This window comes from Stegostoma tigrinum, chromosome 9, assembly GCF_030684315.1.
Source record: "Stegostoma tigrinum isolate sSteTig4 chromosome 9, sSteTig4.hap1, whole genome shotgun sequence".
Lineage (NCBI taxonomy): Eukaryota > Metazoa > Chordata > Chondrichthyes > Orectolobiformes > Stegostomatidae > Stegostoma > Stegostoma tigrinum.
The window spans coordinates 42,431,836-42,447,097 of record NC_081362.1 but is presented as its reverse complement, the minus strand read 5'-3'; positions in this window follow the sequence as shown (position 1 = coordinate 42,447,097).

Here is a 15,262-nt window from a genome sequence, read left to right as displayed (position 1 = left end):
AAGACATACTTTGGACCCCATATCAATGTTACTTGTGAATGATACATGTTCACCCTCAGAACACAGCATTAAATGAAGATTATTGATCCAGTATATGATGGCACTGACACATCTAGCTATAAACGTGGACAACTGAAAGATGATCTCATTACTGATAGGATGCTCTCAGACGTAAGACATCCTTCTGTGAGAGAACATCAGTTGAGAGATTAGAAACCAACTCTCAAGAAATTGATCATGTGCAGAAACTCTGAGGTCATCAACCATCAGCTAGTGTATATTATCAGAAGGAGTTCCAGATTGAACGAGAACAATGTAGTGGAAAAGGAAAAAAAAATTGCAAAAAAGTCACCAGAAAGAACAAGGCCATAGAACAGAAATAAATATGGAAGAAGACATCACACACAGAAAAAGGAAAATATGCTTAGCATGAAGAAAGCAGTGTGTTCGCTGTAAGAAACTGACTCACTTTGCAGAAAAGGGTTTCGTAAGAAAGGAGCAAAGCAAACATATAACGATGGCTGCTGGAGAGATAATTCACTCTACACCATGCAAAAGGATAGTGTTATCAAGTTTAAAAGAAATAAAGGCCTCGTGAAGGCAGAAGAAGAGTATCAGGCAAATGAGAAGAGTCAGATAGACAATGGTGCATCGCGCAACATTAAGAATTTCGCAGACCAAAGACAATGAGCTAAATCTAAGCCCTGAAAAGTAAGATTGACGTTATAGGATAGAACAACACTCATTCCAAGAAGATAAATGATTTTGTTAATCAACCTGCCCAGATATATTACAACCCATCTCTTCAAAGCAAGCCTCCTAGTCAAAGATAGAGACACTACCACTGCGCCACAAGAACACCAAAAAGACAAATGAAACTAAAAGTCCAACGTACAGGGGAGACTGTCAATGCATAAGGGAGAATGACAATCTGGTGGTCCCGACAGTAGACATTAGTCAAAACCTACTCATCTCAACTGAATCAAATCTAAAGCTTGAACTGGTAACCCCATACCTGTGAGAAGAAATTTGTGGCATTTTGTGGGATAATAAGCCACTGACTTGTCAACAAATACTAGAAAACTACAAAGAAGTTCTCTCTGATGCAGGGTCTAGGCACGAAACGTCAGCTTTTGTGCTCCTGAGATGCTGCTTGGCCTGCTGTGTTCATCCAGCTTCACACTTTATTATCTTACAAAGAAGTTCTGGCAGTTTTTGAATCTTCTGCTGAAATTTTTCTCAAAGCTGATGACAGTGTGAAATTATTCTTTACTGGGCAGTTACCAAGCTTCATTCAGAACTGAAGAACATATGAACTTGTTGCACGTTACAATCCAACAAGGAAATTTTATTCCCAAACTGAGAATATTATAAAAGTTCAAAACAAGCCTGAATAAGGCCATGAGCAATGGCTGAAAACTCACCTCTTAAAGGGACACTATCACAACATAACATGTATCAACTGTGATCCATAACAGAGACCATGTTAGGATGTCTCAAGGACGGTCCAGCTACCCTCAAACATAGTCTGAAAGACAACATTAAGGAATTGATGGCCCGCCCCACCAAACCAGGATGTCCTAAAGAAATGCGAAGATAGATAAAGAAGGAGGAGCTGGCAGCTGACGATAAGCAAGTGAGAAAATTCACAAAGCAGAAGTACAAAGGGATCTGGGAGTGTTGGTCCAGGATTCTCTGAAGGTTAACTTGCAGGTAGAGTCTGTAATTAAGATAGTGAATGTAAAGTTGTCGTTCATCTCAAGAGGGTTGGAATATAAAAGCAGCGATGTGCTTCTGAGGCTTTATAAAGCTCTAGTTAGGCCCCATTTAGAATACTGTGTCCAATTTTGGGCCCCACACCTCAGGAAGGACATACTAGCCCTGGAGCGTGTCCAGCGGAGATTCGCACGGATGATCCCTGGAATGGTAGGTTTAACGTATGATGAACGGCTAAGGATCCTGGGCTTGTACTCATTAGAGTTTAGAAGGTTGAGGGGAGATCTAATAGAAACTTACAAGATAATGTATGGCTTAGAAGGGGTAGACGCTAGGAAGTTGTTTCCATTAGGCGGGGAGACTAGGATCCGTGGGCACAGCCTTAAAATTAGAGGGGGTAAATTTAAAACTGAAATGAGATGACATTTCTTCAGCCAGAGAGTGGTGCGCTTGTGGAATTCATTGCCACGGAGTGCAGTGGAGGCCGGGACGTTGGATGCCTTCAAGGCAGAGGTCGACAAATTCTTGATCTCAGAAGGAAGCAAGGGCTACGGGGAGAGTGCAGGGAAGTGGTGTTGAAATGCCCATCAACCATGATTTAAATGGCGGAGTGGACTTGATGGGCCAAATGGCCTTACTTCCACTCCTATGTCTTATGGTCTTATGGTCTAAATGAAACCAGACCATTACAGAGCATCAGAAAGAAGTCTGACAAGAGAAAAGATGAACAAGAAACAGATGATGACATTGATAATACCCGGAGTCAAATACATACATTACTATTGACAGATTTAGAACAGATTCCATCAATGTGAGAGCTTTAGCAGAAATCCAGAGACCAGCAGATCTGAAAGTTATGCAACGAATTCTTTGAACTATCCAGCAAAGTTCCTGCTGATTTGTCATCAGAATGTGAATACATACATAGTTCATGGTTAAGGATGTTTGGCAGCATTTCTCATTCGCTCACGGGATGTGAGTGTGGGCCCACATGTTTTGCCCAACCTAATTAACATGGAGAAGTTGATGATGAGCTGGCATATTGAACTGCTGCAGTCCTTGGGATGATAGGTCACCCGCAGTGCTTTTATGAGTCAGTTTGACCTGCTGTGGATCATCAATACAGCAGAGACACTGACTCTGAAAGACACACGTCTTCTACTGATCAAACACTCACCACAGGGACAATACTCCCCAGGGAAGGAGCACCATCCCAGGAACAAAATGATACGAAGTAAATCAGACAAAAGCACATTACATGCATATCACCAAAAGATAGGAACAGTTTAGAGATGATATTTGAAATGCATTTTCACAGACTGATGAAAGTAGGAAAGGCTTGAATTGTCAGTCTTGTCCATAAGTGATTAATTTTTCTTGTTGGCCATGCAGGTTGGATAACTTGGGTGACTTGCAACCGCAAATGATAAGATCTGTTTTTACTTTGTTTTGTCTTTTATGAAAGGGAAATATTGAAGTAATGCATTTGTACATCATGTACTGGCTGATATGTCATAATCATGTGACCTCCAGCTCTGCAATAACTTGCTTTCACATCATTTTGTGGCAACCATTAAACATTTTACTTGAAACAGTATCAACATAATGAACCAAATGTTTTGCTCCTGTGCTGAATGATCCTCTGCACGTTGAAGAAGAATATGATAAAAGATGCACCAGCCAAGAGTTTATGAACAGCATGCATATGGAGAGTTAATATGTGACAATGGGCAAAATATCTTTTGCCTGTTATGGTTCATACGCCACGGGCCTAATGTAATGTAATGGCAGCAATATAAACTGCCCTGATAAAACATCAGCTTGCCTGTCTGTACGGACACAGTTACCAGAGTACTGTGCTCCATCAAGCTTGGAATGAAGTGGTGTTAACATGCATTGTAAGGCAATATTTTAAAATGAAACAACATTTTAGGGCAGTTACCTTGGCAACATTCCTGAAACCAGCAAATTTCTTCTTCACTTCAAGGATCAGTGCACGGGTGAAACATCACGCGTTCTGCCAACTACTTGGAAATTGTTCTGAAGCTACCCCTCACTGGAGAGTGGTCCTCAGCTTCAAACATAACTAGCATTCTGCAGTCAGACCTAAAGCGTTGTTTCATTTAATGTGTGCCTTGTTCCAGCTATTTCTCTCCCTTTTCAGTGTTAGGGTAGCTTGCAGAGATTCTGACACTGGATAACCTGCACTAAACCTTGTACGCTACTAAAGTACCTTTCATCAAAAACATTGATTCTGTAACTAAATGGACTGACAGTAATTATAGTTCAAGATCAGATCAATGTATGAAGACATGTTGGCTTCTCTGGCATCAAAAATGGCCTTCAGAATCCCAGACATTGAAATTCATATCTTAAATAATAATTTGCTGATGACACAAAATTTAAGAGGGTGAGGTTTAATATAGATAATACAGTGATTCAAGATTTCCTTGATATTTTTTAATCAACCTGATCAGAGACCTTATAACACACTTCTGGAGCAGAAGGGACTTGACCACAGGCATGGCTCAGAGGTAGGATCACTACCACCGTGCCACAGGGTCTGGATTTTTGAAGGCAGAATCAATTAAAGATAACGCTTGTGAATAAAACTTGAGTCAAAAGCATTGGCTTCTCACTTTATTTAATTGCCAACAAGTTAAATTTTACAGTGCTTATTTTTCAGGTTATCACAGCCCACCAAATGTGTGATGATGTTCGGGTAATAAAAACATCCAGCAAACATCAAGAGCAGCCATCTGAAAACCTTGGTTCCATTTCATCAGGGGCCTAAAGTATGTTTCAGGTTTCTCTTTTCCTGCAATTAGTCTGTGACTAACACCTAGCAAGCATCGCACATGCTGCAGCCATTGTTTTCTGTCTGGTCTCCAAGGGCACCACCGGAAGCGGACGCCTGAAAGAAAATAAATCAAGTTGTAAACCAACTTTAAAGTGGTGTTGTCCTTTTCCTCCTGCACCAATGTTAGTACCATAGTTTGGCAACCTCTTATCTGGTTCTGATTGCTTTTTCCACTGGAATGAATTGAGGCCTTCAACCACATTCCAACCCAACTGAATACACCCCTCCTTCACAGCCAGTGCCCAAAGCTCACTAATTTGCTAGTGAACCACCAGATGAGTTTGCAGTCATGCTGGCATTAGCTTTAGAAGACAAATGCAGCACACAATGTACTCGAAATCACATCCCAATTCTGCTGCAATCCAATTTCTAGAGTCATGAGTTCACAATGAGTGAAGTTGAATTAACATGATGAGACTCAGGGAGAGACCTGCAAGTAACAGTAGGCTTTTGCAGACACTGTGAACGGCAATTAAAAATAATAATAGAAAGCAGCTGATACTACCAGATAAGTAAAATACAAGACTGCAGAATTTAATGCTCCGAATTTAGAATGTGCAGGTCAGATCACACTGAAATCACATTGGCTATTATGTCACAGAAGGATGCATGTACAGTTGAAAGATGTTAGGAAGAGCAACAAAGCTGATCCCAAGTGCAAAGGACATGAACTATAAGGAAACTTAGCGATACTGCCTGGAAGGAACAAGATTAATCTACCTCATTAGAGTACTTTCTTAAATGGGTTAGACAAGCTAAATTCAAATAATTGCTGCAAAATAAACTGGTATGTAAATGGGATTTAGTGAAAAAGGCATTCAAAATACAAGGTGAAATTTTCTCCACCCTGGTGTGGTGAAAGTAGTGGTGACTATCTTGGCAATATTGAATGAGAATGAAAAAATCCAAACTAATTTCCTGCTTTTTCCTTCAAGTCTTACATAGCAATTCAGAATCTTACCCATGTGTAGCAACTAACTTCTTTTCTTTTATCTCATTAATGTCCCACCTCGCCCTCTTCACAACCTACTTCCAATTCTTGTCTCTTCTAATGAGTAAATAACGAGCACAAATTCCCAACAGGTAAAAGAAAACAGGCAATTGGCAGCTGTAACTCTCTGAACACCTGTCCTGGGCACCATGTTCGTGCCTCTTCTGCACAATCTCCCAGCTGGATCCATCTTCCTCAACCCGACAGCCAAACAACTCAGCGTCAGCAAACCACAAGTTCCAGGACATCATCATACCTGCTTTCTACCCAATTCAGGCACCACTTCAGGCCTTCAACACTTTACCTTAAGAGCTGACAAATATCTATGATTTGCGTACTTCTATCAATTCACAGGGACACACATGCACCTCATGAATGTTAGCTTGACTTCTTAGTGCTCACTCATTTTCGCCAGCCTCCATATGGATCACATCACTTTCTGAGCACACAAATTCCTGATCATTCAGTACAGGCTTAGTTTGCTTTTTAATACAATGTGTGATGATGATAAGCACAAAACAGTGAATTGATCAGTCAGGTAGCGGGGTGGGGGATGTGGTGGGGGGTGGACATGTTGCTACTGTCAGAACTGCATCACATGCCAGCAGTTTGCCTTACAAATATACTGTATGTACTTTAATCAAATGGCAATATGTGAACATCAAAAAGAAACAATCCTTAATGGGTTGAAAGGAGACTGTAGTCAGTCAAGGGGTTGAATCACAGAATCCCTACAGTACGGAAAGAGGCCATTCAGCCAATAAAGTCTGTACCAACCCTCCGAAGACCATCCCACCCAAACATAGCCCTCTACTCTATCCTCATAACCCTATATTTCCCATGAACAACTCAACTAGCCTGATGAAGGGGCTATGTTCTGAAAGCTTGTGATTTTAAATAAATCTGTTGGACTATTATCTGGTATTGTGTGACTTCTGATTTTGTCCACCCCAGTTCAACACTTGCATCTCCACATCATGGTCACCTGGCCTGCACAGCCCTGGGCACTAAATGGCAATTTAGCACAGCCAATCCACCTAATCAGCACACCTTTGGACTGTGGAAGGAAATCTTATCACCTGGCAGAAATCCATGCAGACACATGGAGAGCATGTAAACTCCACACAGACAGTCACCTAAAGGTGGAGTCGAACCCAGGGCCCAAGCGCTGTGATGCAGCAGTGCTAAGAGAATTTTGTGAAAGGTATGTGCAATGGCAGCATTTTAGAGTGAGTGAAAGTTCTGTGAATATGAGATAGCAAAGAGAAGATGCTGACACGTAAATGGCCAGATTGTAGGAGACTATTGACTTTCTTTAAGATCATTTGGACATCCCTTCCAAGTCAGGACTCAGCCCAAGCCCATGTTGTGATTTCTGTCCAGACTAAACAGATCTGTTGGCATGGTCTCCTTGGCTAGGCAGCAAGCCAAAGGTCTGCCCTCCTCTCCACTGTCCAGCCAAGCAGCACCCCATAGAAACAGGGAGCAGCTTGTCTTTTCTCAGATATTTTCAAGCATCAAGAACCACAGTGTGTGCGATCATTCCTGGCTCACAGCCTTCAGGTGAGGTGATGGCCGAGTGCTATTTTCATTAGATTTTTAATCCAGACACCCAGATAGTGTTCTGGGGTCCCAAGTTTGAATCCTGCCATGGCAGCTGGTGGATTTTGAATCCAATAAATATCTGGAATTAAGAGTCTGCTGGTGATCATATTGTTGGAAAAACCCATCTGGTTCACAAATGCCCTTTAGGGAAGGAATCTGACATCCTTACCTGGTCTGGCTTGTATGAGACTCCAAATCAACAGTAATGTTGATTCTTAATTACCTCTAGCCTAGCCAGTGACTCCAGCATCCCATGAATGAATCGAAACGAAAAGCAAAAGGTTTTAATAGGGACCTAAGGTATGGCAGCTTCGGGTTCCCAGTAGTCATGAATGTTTCCACCTTGCTGTTCAAGCCATTCCCCAGGAAATGTACCCAACAGCTCAGTTGCAGAACTGATCAGGCAAACACCACAAGACTGCGTGAGGAATGTTGCCAATGGCAAGTGTGTACAGGGTGCCTCAAAACTCGATCCCCACCACATTTTAACTGCAAATGGAAACATTCAACTCAGGGTATTTAGAAAAACTTCAAAAATCATTCAGACAGTTCAAAATATTTCAACATTCTGTCCAAGATGAAATACAACAAATTCATTCCATTATTCCCAATCCCAGTCCATTTAAATGTAGTGATGAGAGTTGCAAAACTGGAGAGAGACGTTTTAATGAGTTGAATGGCTTTTTCTTATCTCTGATTTATGCTCATCTGTTCAACACAGTTCCCTCCAGCTATGTCAGAACATTCTGTCTTTTCACATTTGGAAATTATTGTAAATCTATTTAACAGAACTTTTCATCGACATAACTTATGAACTGCTGATATATTTGTAGTAAATTGTTAAAAATACCTCCTCAAAAACAATACAATTAATGTTGCTTTCTGAAATTAGATATAAGGAATTCTGTTGACAAATTTAATCTTGAGTAGTACATTATTTTATATCAATAGTTATATTTAAACTTCAGCCTGACCAAAAATAAATCAAGATGCTTGATGGATTTGAATGTGCTTGACTTCCATGGAATCCATACAGAGTTATAGAGGCTTTTGGCCAATGGAGTCAGCACCTACCTTCTGAAGAGCATCCCACCCAATTCCTGTAAACCTGCATTTACCATGAGTAATCCACCTAGGCTGCACGCTATGGGCAATTTAGCATGTCCAGGCCACCTAACGCGCACACCTTTGAACTGTGGGAGGAAACTGGAGCTCCTGGAGGAAACCAACAGACAAGGGGAGAATGTGCAAACTCCACACAGGCAATTGCCCAAGGCTAGAATTGAACCCAGGTCTCTGGCACTATGAGGCAGCAGTGCTAATGAATATGCCAGCATGCAATTTGTGGCATCATTATATTTTGCATCTTCTTTCTCTTCCCCCTATCCATCCACTCTCTCGGTTAGCACTCATTGAGTGCTCACTTTTGCCGGGCTGCTGTTCAATACACACTCAAACCATTACATTCCTCAGACAGCTGTAATTTTTTAAATATGTGAGGGTAATTGGAGATAGAGCACAGGCAGGCTTTCTATCTAGACGCATTTGAAAGTAATCAGGAAGATAATGATTGATCATGTTATTCTGGCTTCAGCCTAGGTGTGTCAAAGTCAGGTGGAATTCTCAACTGTCTCCAAAAATGAGCGATACAAATTGTGAATTCCATATTTATGTGGCTCAGTACCATAGCTGGTTTCCAATGAACTCTCAGGAAGGCTGGCTTTTACTTGGGTTATAAATAGAAAGCACACTACAGGTTATATTTTATTGTTCAACATTTGGCATTAATTACTTTCTCACCATTTTGCTATTAACATTTTTTACAACATTTCCGACAATATTTCTTTTATTTGCTATGTTGCTACTACGTAAAGTAATTAACTTGCATGGGCTTTTTTATACAAACATAATTACGACTCAAAATGAGTAGATTAAGGTTTCCAGCCTCTCATTGGAGGAATCTGGGAGCTCTATGTATTACGCAGCTCCATTGCTCCTCTAAGAAACACATTGAAACCAGTTCCAAGATAATAAAATGTGAGGCTGGATGAACACAGCAGGCCAAGCAGCATCTCAGGAGCACAAAAGCTGACGTTTCGGGCCTAGACCCTTCATCAACCTCTCTGATGAAGGGTCTAGGCCCGAAACATCAGCTTTTGTGCTCCTGAGATGCTGCTTGGCCTGCTGTGTTCATCCAGCCTCACATTTTATTATCTTGGAATTCTCCAGCATCTGCAGTTCCCATTATCTTTGAAACCAGTTCCACTACCTGCTGCAGCTGAAATATACTTCCCCCTTAAGACTTGCAGGCTGGCTTTTCAATGTGCAGACTGGCTTTAATCCCTGCTAGCTTCACATGCACTTGGATCTCCTGCTAAGTGTGCTGCCAGTCAGTGGTGTGTTTAACACTGGGCTGCACACTGTGATCATGTGGATGAGCAGGTAGCACAATGTTCTCCCGCTGCCTGTGTCAATTCAATTGGCATGGGGTAATCATGCGTTCCCCAGCCCAAAAACTAACACTATCAAATGTTTAGCCTAGAATATGTTTCGTGGCAGCAGTATTGTAGGACTGGTGAATTAAGATACATTCAACACCGACAAAGCTTTCACATTGCACCTACATGGGGTCACAGGTAATTGCAAACATTGTGAATATTCTTCTCGGAAGATTTCACATGACAGCAGGTTTACATTGGAGTTATCAATAGAACAGATTTGTTCACACACATTAATTCAATTTATTATAGATTCTATAAGTGTCTGATTTTGCATAATTTTCCAAGCTTTATTTAAACATTAGGTACCAGCATGCTAGCAGTTGATTGTTATGTTGTGGTAGCATTAATTCATGGAAATGTCTTTGCAATTTTTCTTTAATTCTGAAGTATAAGTAGATAATTTGCTAATGTTTCCACATATCTTGCATTAATGCTTTGTGTTTCATCAGCCTGACAACTTGGTTGTATTTCTCCACAATCCATGTATGCAAATATCAGTCTGATTTTGAAAATGAATATGATTTCCATACACTTCTCCAACAGTATAGTCAGTGGCTTGATATCAGCATGTCTATAAGAGACTAATTTTTCAGAAGAGCTTTAGAGAATCTATAAACTCTATTTTGATTAACACTTACGCCATACAATTGGGGAAAATGTCACTTTCTGTTTTAATTTTCTACATGATAAAGTGGCCAGTCTGACTAAAACATAAGTCTCAAAGATCAGGAAAGGTCAGTTAGCAATGATACTCATACACAAAATTGTGCCAAAACATATTTTTCCAGAACATATATGTCTTAAGCAGCTTCTAGAATTTTTTATTGTTTTGCAAACTCATGTCTTGATAACTAAACTGAAGCTAAAGTTTGGCTTATTTAATTTTCAACTCTTCACAAATATTAAGAAAAAACTTCCATCTTAGCTAAAGCTGGGCTGGATAAATCACTGATCAGAAATATGTGTTCAAATGCACTGTGATGCGCGGAATGTACCATTAATGTTAATTTAACATGAATATCTTGAAATTAAGCTGTGAGATGTATTTTTGAAAGCAAATTCTTTTGCAAGTATATTGATGCTAAACAGGCTCATCTGAATTTTAAATCACAAGATCTCCAGATGTTATTAAGACTTTCTTTAAACAAGAAGTACTGAGCTGATGGTGTGCCCATTCGATCAACAAGCAACACAAAGGTGAAATACTGCTGATCCTGGAAATCTGAATCAGATTGGAAAGTGCAAGAAAAACTCAGCTGCTCTGGCTGCTTCTGTGTAGAGAAAAACAGAGCTAATGTTTCAAATCCAGTTTGACATTTTTTTCAGAAAGTAGAATTCAGATTCTGAAGAAGAGTCCACAGGGGATCCAAGCATAACTCTGTCTCTCATTCCACAGATGCTGTCAGATTTGCTGAGTTTCTCCAGCTGCTTTCCCTATGTAAACCTATGTTTGACCGGTCACCAAATATTTAGTTTACCGGCAACATTACAAATTAAAAATATAGAATAAATACCAGCACTTGACATACTTCAGACTCACTCCTGTTGTAAAAAAAATGTGCTTCCACTAAATATAATAAAACAATGAGTCCTCCAATTCTGAACAGCTGACTCTTGATTTATATGCATGTAAGATTTATGTGTTACTTCCAGCGATTAAGTTGAAGCTGCAAGATTTTTTAGTAGAATTATTCAAAATGGCATGTATTTTTGGAAGTGATTATGCAAGTACACCTGATCAGTGTGTCACCTGTGCCTACCAATTGTAAATGATAAAATACAGCAAGCATATATAATTTGCCTCGCTTGCAGAATGGTCTGATATTTTTATACCTGTGTCAGTTACGGGGTTAGCTGAGACTTCTTAAATTTGCTGCATTGTCCTGCAGGGGATTTGGAGATGGAGGTATGTTTGTAAAAGCTTAGAGCTGCTTGAACTGTCATAAGTGTAACCTAGACTTGCTCAGTTTATATGGCAGACGTAATGTAACACTACTCTATTGCACTGCATTGATACCAGTGGGGAAGGGTAATATTACTCATATCTAAGAAATTGGTAATTTGGTTGTGGCAGTAAGCAAACTTGAAAGCCTTTACTTGAATGGTCAGCCCTGTCCATTGACTGAAGCTGATTTTCTAAAGCAAAGTAAAGGAGTGCTTGGTCGGTTTTATTTTTGCTGCAGCTTCATTTCAAAGAACAAGCTGTTTGACTCATTTCTAACATTAGAAATTCCACCAGTGCTCAGAGACTGGTTGGTGGAGCTGTGTGTATACAAGGAACCGAGCTCACCCCACTCTAAATTATTCCATTTCACTGTAAAACTGGGTACTAGATGCAACTAAAATATTGCATTTTTAAACAACAAAATAGTTTCCACACCCAAAAATTCAAAATGAAGACAGTGCCTTTTGCCAATTTGCAATTCTCAACCATATAGTTATTTTTTACAAAAAATGAACACCAGAAGTGGCTTCTATCACCTTTAAAATGATGAACTAAAGCTCAATTTGCAAAGTGCTATATTATGAGATAGAATGCAGATGGAAAGGCCTGTACCTTTAACACAGTTAAATGACATAGCGCAATGTGGCATTCTGGAAGACAGGTACCCACCTCAACTTTAATTACTCTCTGTGCAATGGAGTCAATATAGTCAGTCAGTTATATAGACGTAATGTATGGTAACATCAGAAAAACCCAGAACCTAGTTTTGTAATATTGAACCAATGTAAGTAACTAATTTTGTTAATAAACTCCAAGATATCTGAGTCTACAAGGAGCCAGTCTTCATGGCATATATAACAAGGCTAACACAGAAAATTCACAGCAGAAACAGTACTTTTCAATTAGCAAGCCTGAAGTTGACCATAGAACATAGCAAGGGTTAAAGTTTTTACTGAAGAGATGTGCTTCATCAGTCGGTGTTGATTTTACAGGGGCTGAGAAATTAGAGGCCCAACAATCTCTAAATATGGACAAGCTGGAAGCTTGTTCATTGTAACTGTCAACAATAAATGCAACATCATGTAAGCTGCATCAGGAAGACAGAAGGAATGCAGGTTTTTAATTTTTTTTTTCAAATGGAATTTCACATGTTTTTTGAATTAGATTACAATATAAAGTGCTGATGTTATTAAAACTGTCAATTATTGCCAAAGTCACAGAGAAATTACTTCCATAAGTATTTCCAAGAGTTTAAAGCACAGGAGAGTTCTTAGGAAAGAGAATATGTAAAGTTATTTTTCAATATCACAGTGATAATAAAGTAAATTCACCTTGTTCTCTTTGAATGAGCAATGTCAGTACACCAATTTTGTTTTTGTTCTTATAAAACCATTGATGATGCTGGGTGTCCAACGTCTTTGATCCCAATGTAATTTCCAGAAGCTACTTTGAAGTGAACTCCACCCTACTCCTGTCATCAGTAAGGTTTCAAGTCCTATATGATTCTTAAATGAAACTGAAGGGGACTGGAAAAGTGATAGTTTCATGCTATATTAAAGAATAGAGAAGGAGCAAGTGGTAAGGGTGCCCCAGAACAAAAGGCAAAGGGAGAGCTAATTGTAGTAGAGAAACGATATAGATGAAAAGTAGGTGTTAATAGTAAGCATTTATAGGAGAAAATAGGCCAGTTCTCCTGACAGCAAACCCATGCAAATGAGACACTTGTGGGGGAGTGCAGGAGGAAGGGTTGGGGAGCATTCAAAATGGAGGACGCAGATCAAGAAGTTGTTGAATTCAATGTTTATCCCAGAAGGCCAAGCAAAAAATGAACAACAGTTCCCCCAGTTAGTGTTGGGGTTCACTGGAAAATGACAGCAGCCTGAACATGAGAGAAAGATGATAACTAAAATAACAAGTGACCTGAAGGCTACAGTCACTCATGTGGGCAGAGACTAGCATTTCTACAAAGCCTATATTCAGTCTCATTAACATAGTGGGGATCGCATTATGAGCAGTGAATGCAGCATACTAGAGAGAGAAAGAATACAAGTGGACCACTGCTTCAGTGCGTTTACAGATTTGGGCAGTGAGAAGGGAAGAGGTAAAGAGGCAAATGTTACACCTTTTGTGATTGCATGGGTAGGTGCCATAGGCAGTCAAAGACATGTGGGAGTGCCAGGGAAATAGACCAAGATATGACAAACAGAACAGCACTAACAGAATACTGACAGGGGTGATGATGGAAAGGTGTATTTAGTGATGGCAACCTGCTTGCGGTGGTGGACGCTGATCCACTGAATGCAGGCAGTGATGGTGTGGAAGGTAAGGGCAAGAGTAGTCCTATCATTGTTCTGGGAAAGAGGGGAGGTAGGTTGTCATGAGAGTGGGAAATGCATCAGACACAGATATGACCATCAGCTCTCTCTTTGCCTTTTGCTCTGGGGCAACCTTACCAACTATTCTACCTGTTCCTTCTCCCCTCTGTTTTTGCAGGTAAAACCCATCACTTTTCCAGCAACCTTCAGAGGGATCATAAAGAACTTTAAATGTTAACCCTGTTTCTTTGAGATGCTGTCAGACCTGGTGTGTTCCTCCCAAATTCTCTGCTTTTCTTTCAGCTTCCAATATCAGTCGTATTTTGCTTTGATTGAAGTTGTCAGAAGCACAGCACCTCATTCACATGAATTAGGCAGGTTTCACCTGTAGTCAGGACACAGCTCAGGGAGAAGACTATGAATCAATTCACATCTTGTACTACTGGGGCTCCCCTTAAATAATGAAAGTTTAGGTAACCAACATTTTTGATCATGTTCCAGCACGTCTATTGTCCTTGGAGAGAAGGTATTAAATGGGCCAGATATAAAGTTCTCCATTTGTATGTCTATTCCAAAACTGGCTACCTAACAGCTGCTCAGACAGCATGTCCATTGTCTTGTAGCAGGAAGTTGTCTGGGTAACCACAAGGTGAATGAATGTCTTTCTTCATTTGATAAAATGTTGAAGCTGAATATAAGAGTTTGTCCCAAATTGAAGCTCAAAGCCTTGACAGCAGCAGCCTGAGATTTCATAAGATTTCTTCTAATTAAGTATAGAACATCCATCACTGGAGGATTCCTGATGATGTCCTTGTATTATTAGATATCCATCATGCATTCCAATACTTTAAAGCTGATATGCAATGTTATACATGTAGACACTGTCATAATCATAGAAAGGTCTTACAACAGCCTGCTTTATAGACTCTGAAATGACTACATAATGTGGTGGGAGACACATAGCTATCATCTTTGCAGATCCCTGGGTCCAGCAGATGGAGAGCATGTGATGGTCTTTTAGCTGGCAGATTACTGCTCCTCTACAGCTAGAGCCACAACTTATTTGTTGCTTCTCATGATCAGATCTATGCCCAGCATTGCCATCTCAAACTCAACTCCCCCAATAATGCTGCTGTCCATGTCCACATGTAGTTGAACTTGGACAATATATCTTCTGTAGCAATCTACACTTACACTACATAAGTGCTGGGCAATGGCTATCTTTAACAAGAAAGGACATAAACATTTCTGCTTGGCACTACTTTAGTTAATCTGTCACAGTCAGTCAATTTCCTGGGTTTTGTTGCTGACCAGAAACTGAACTAGACC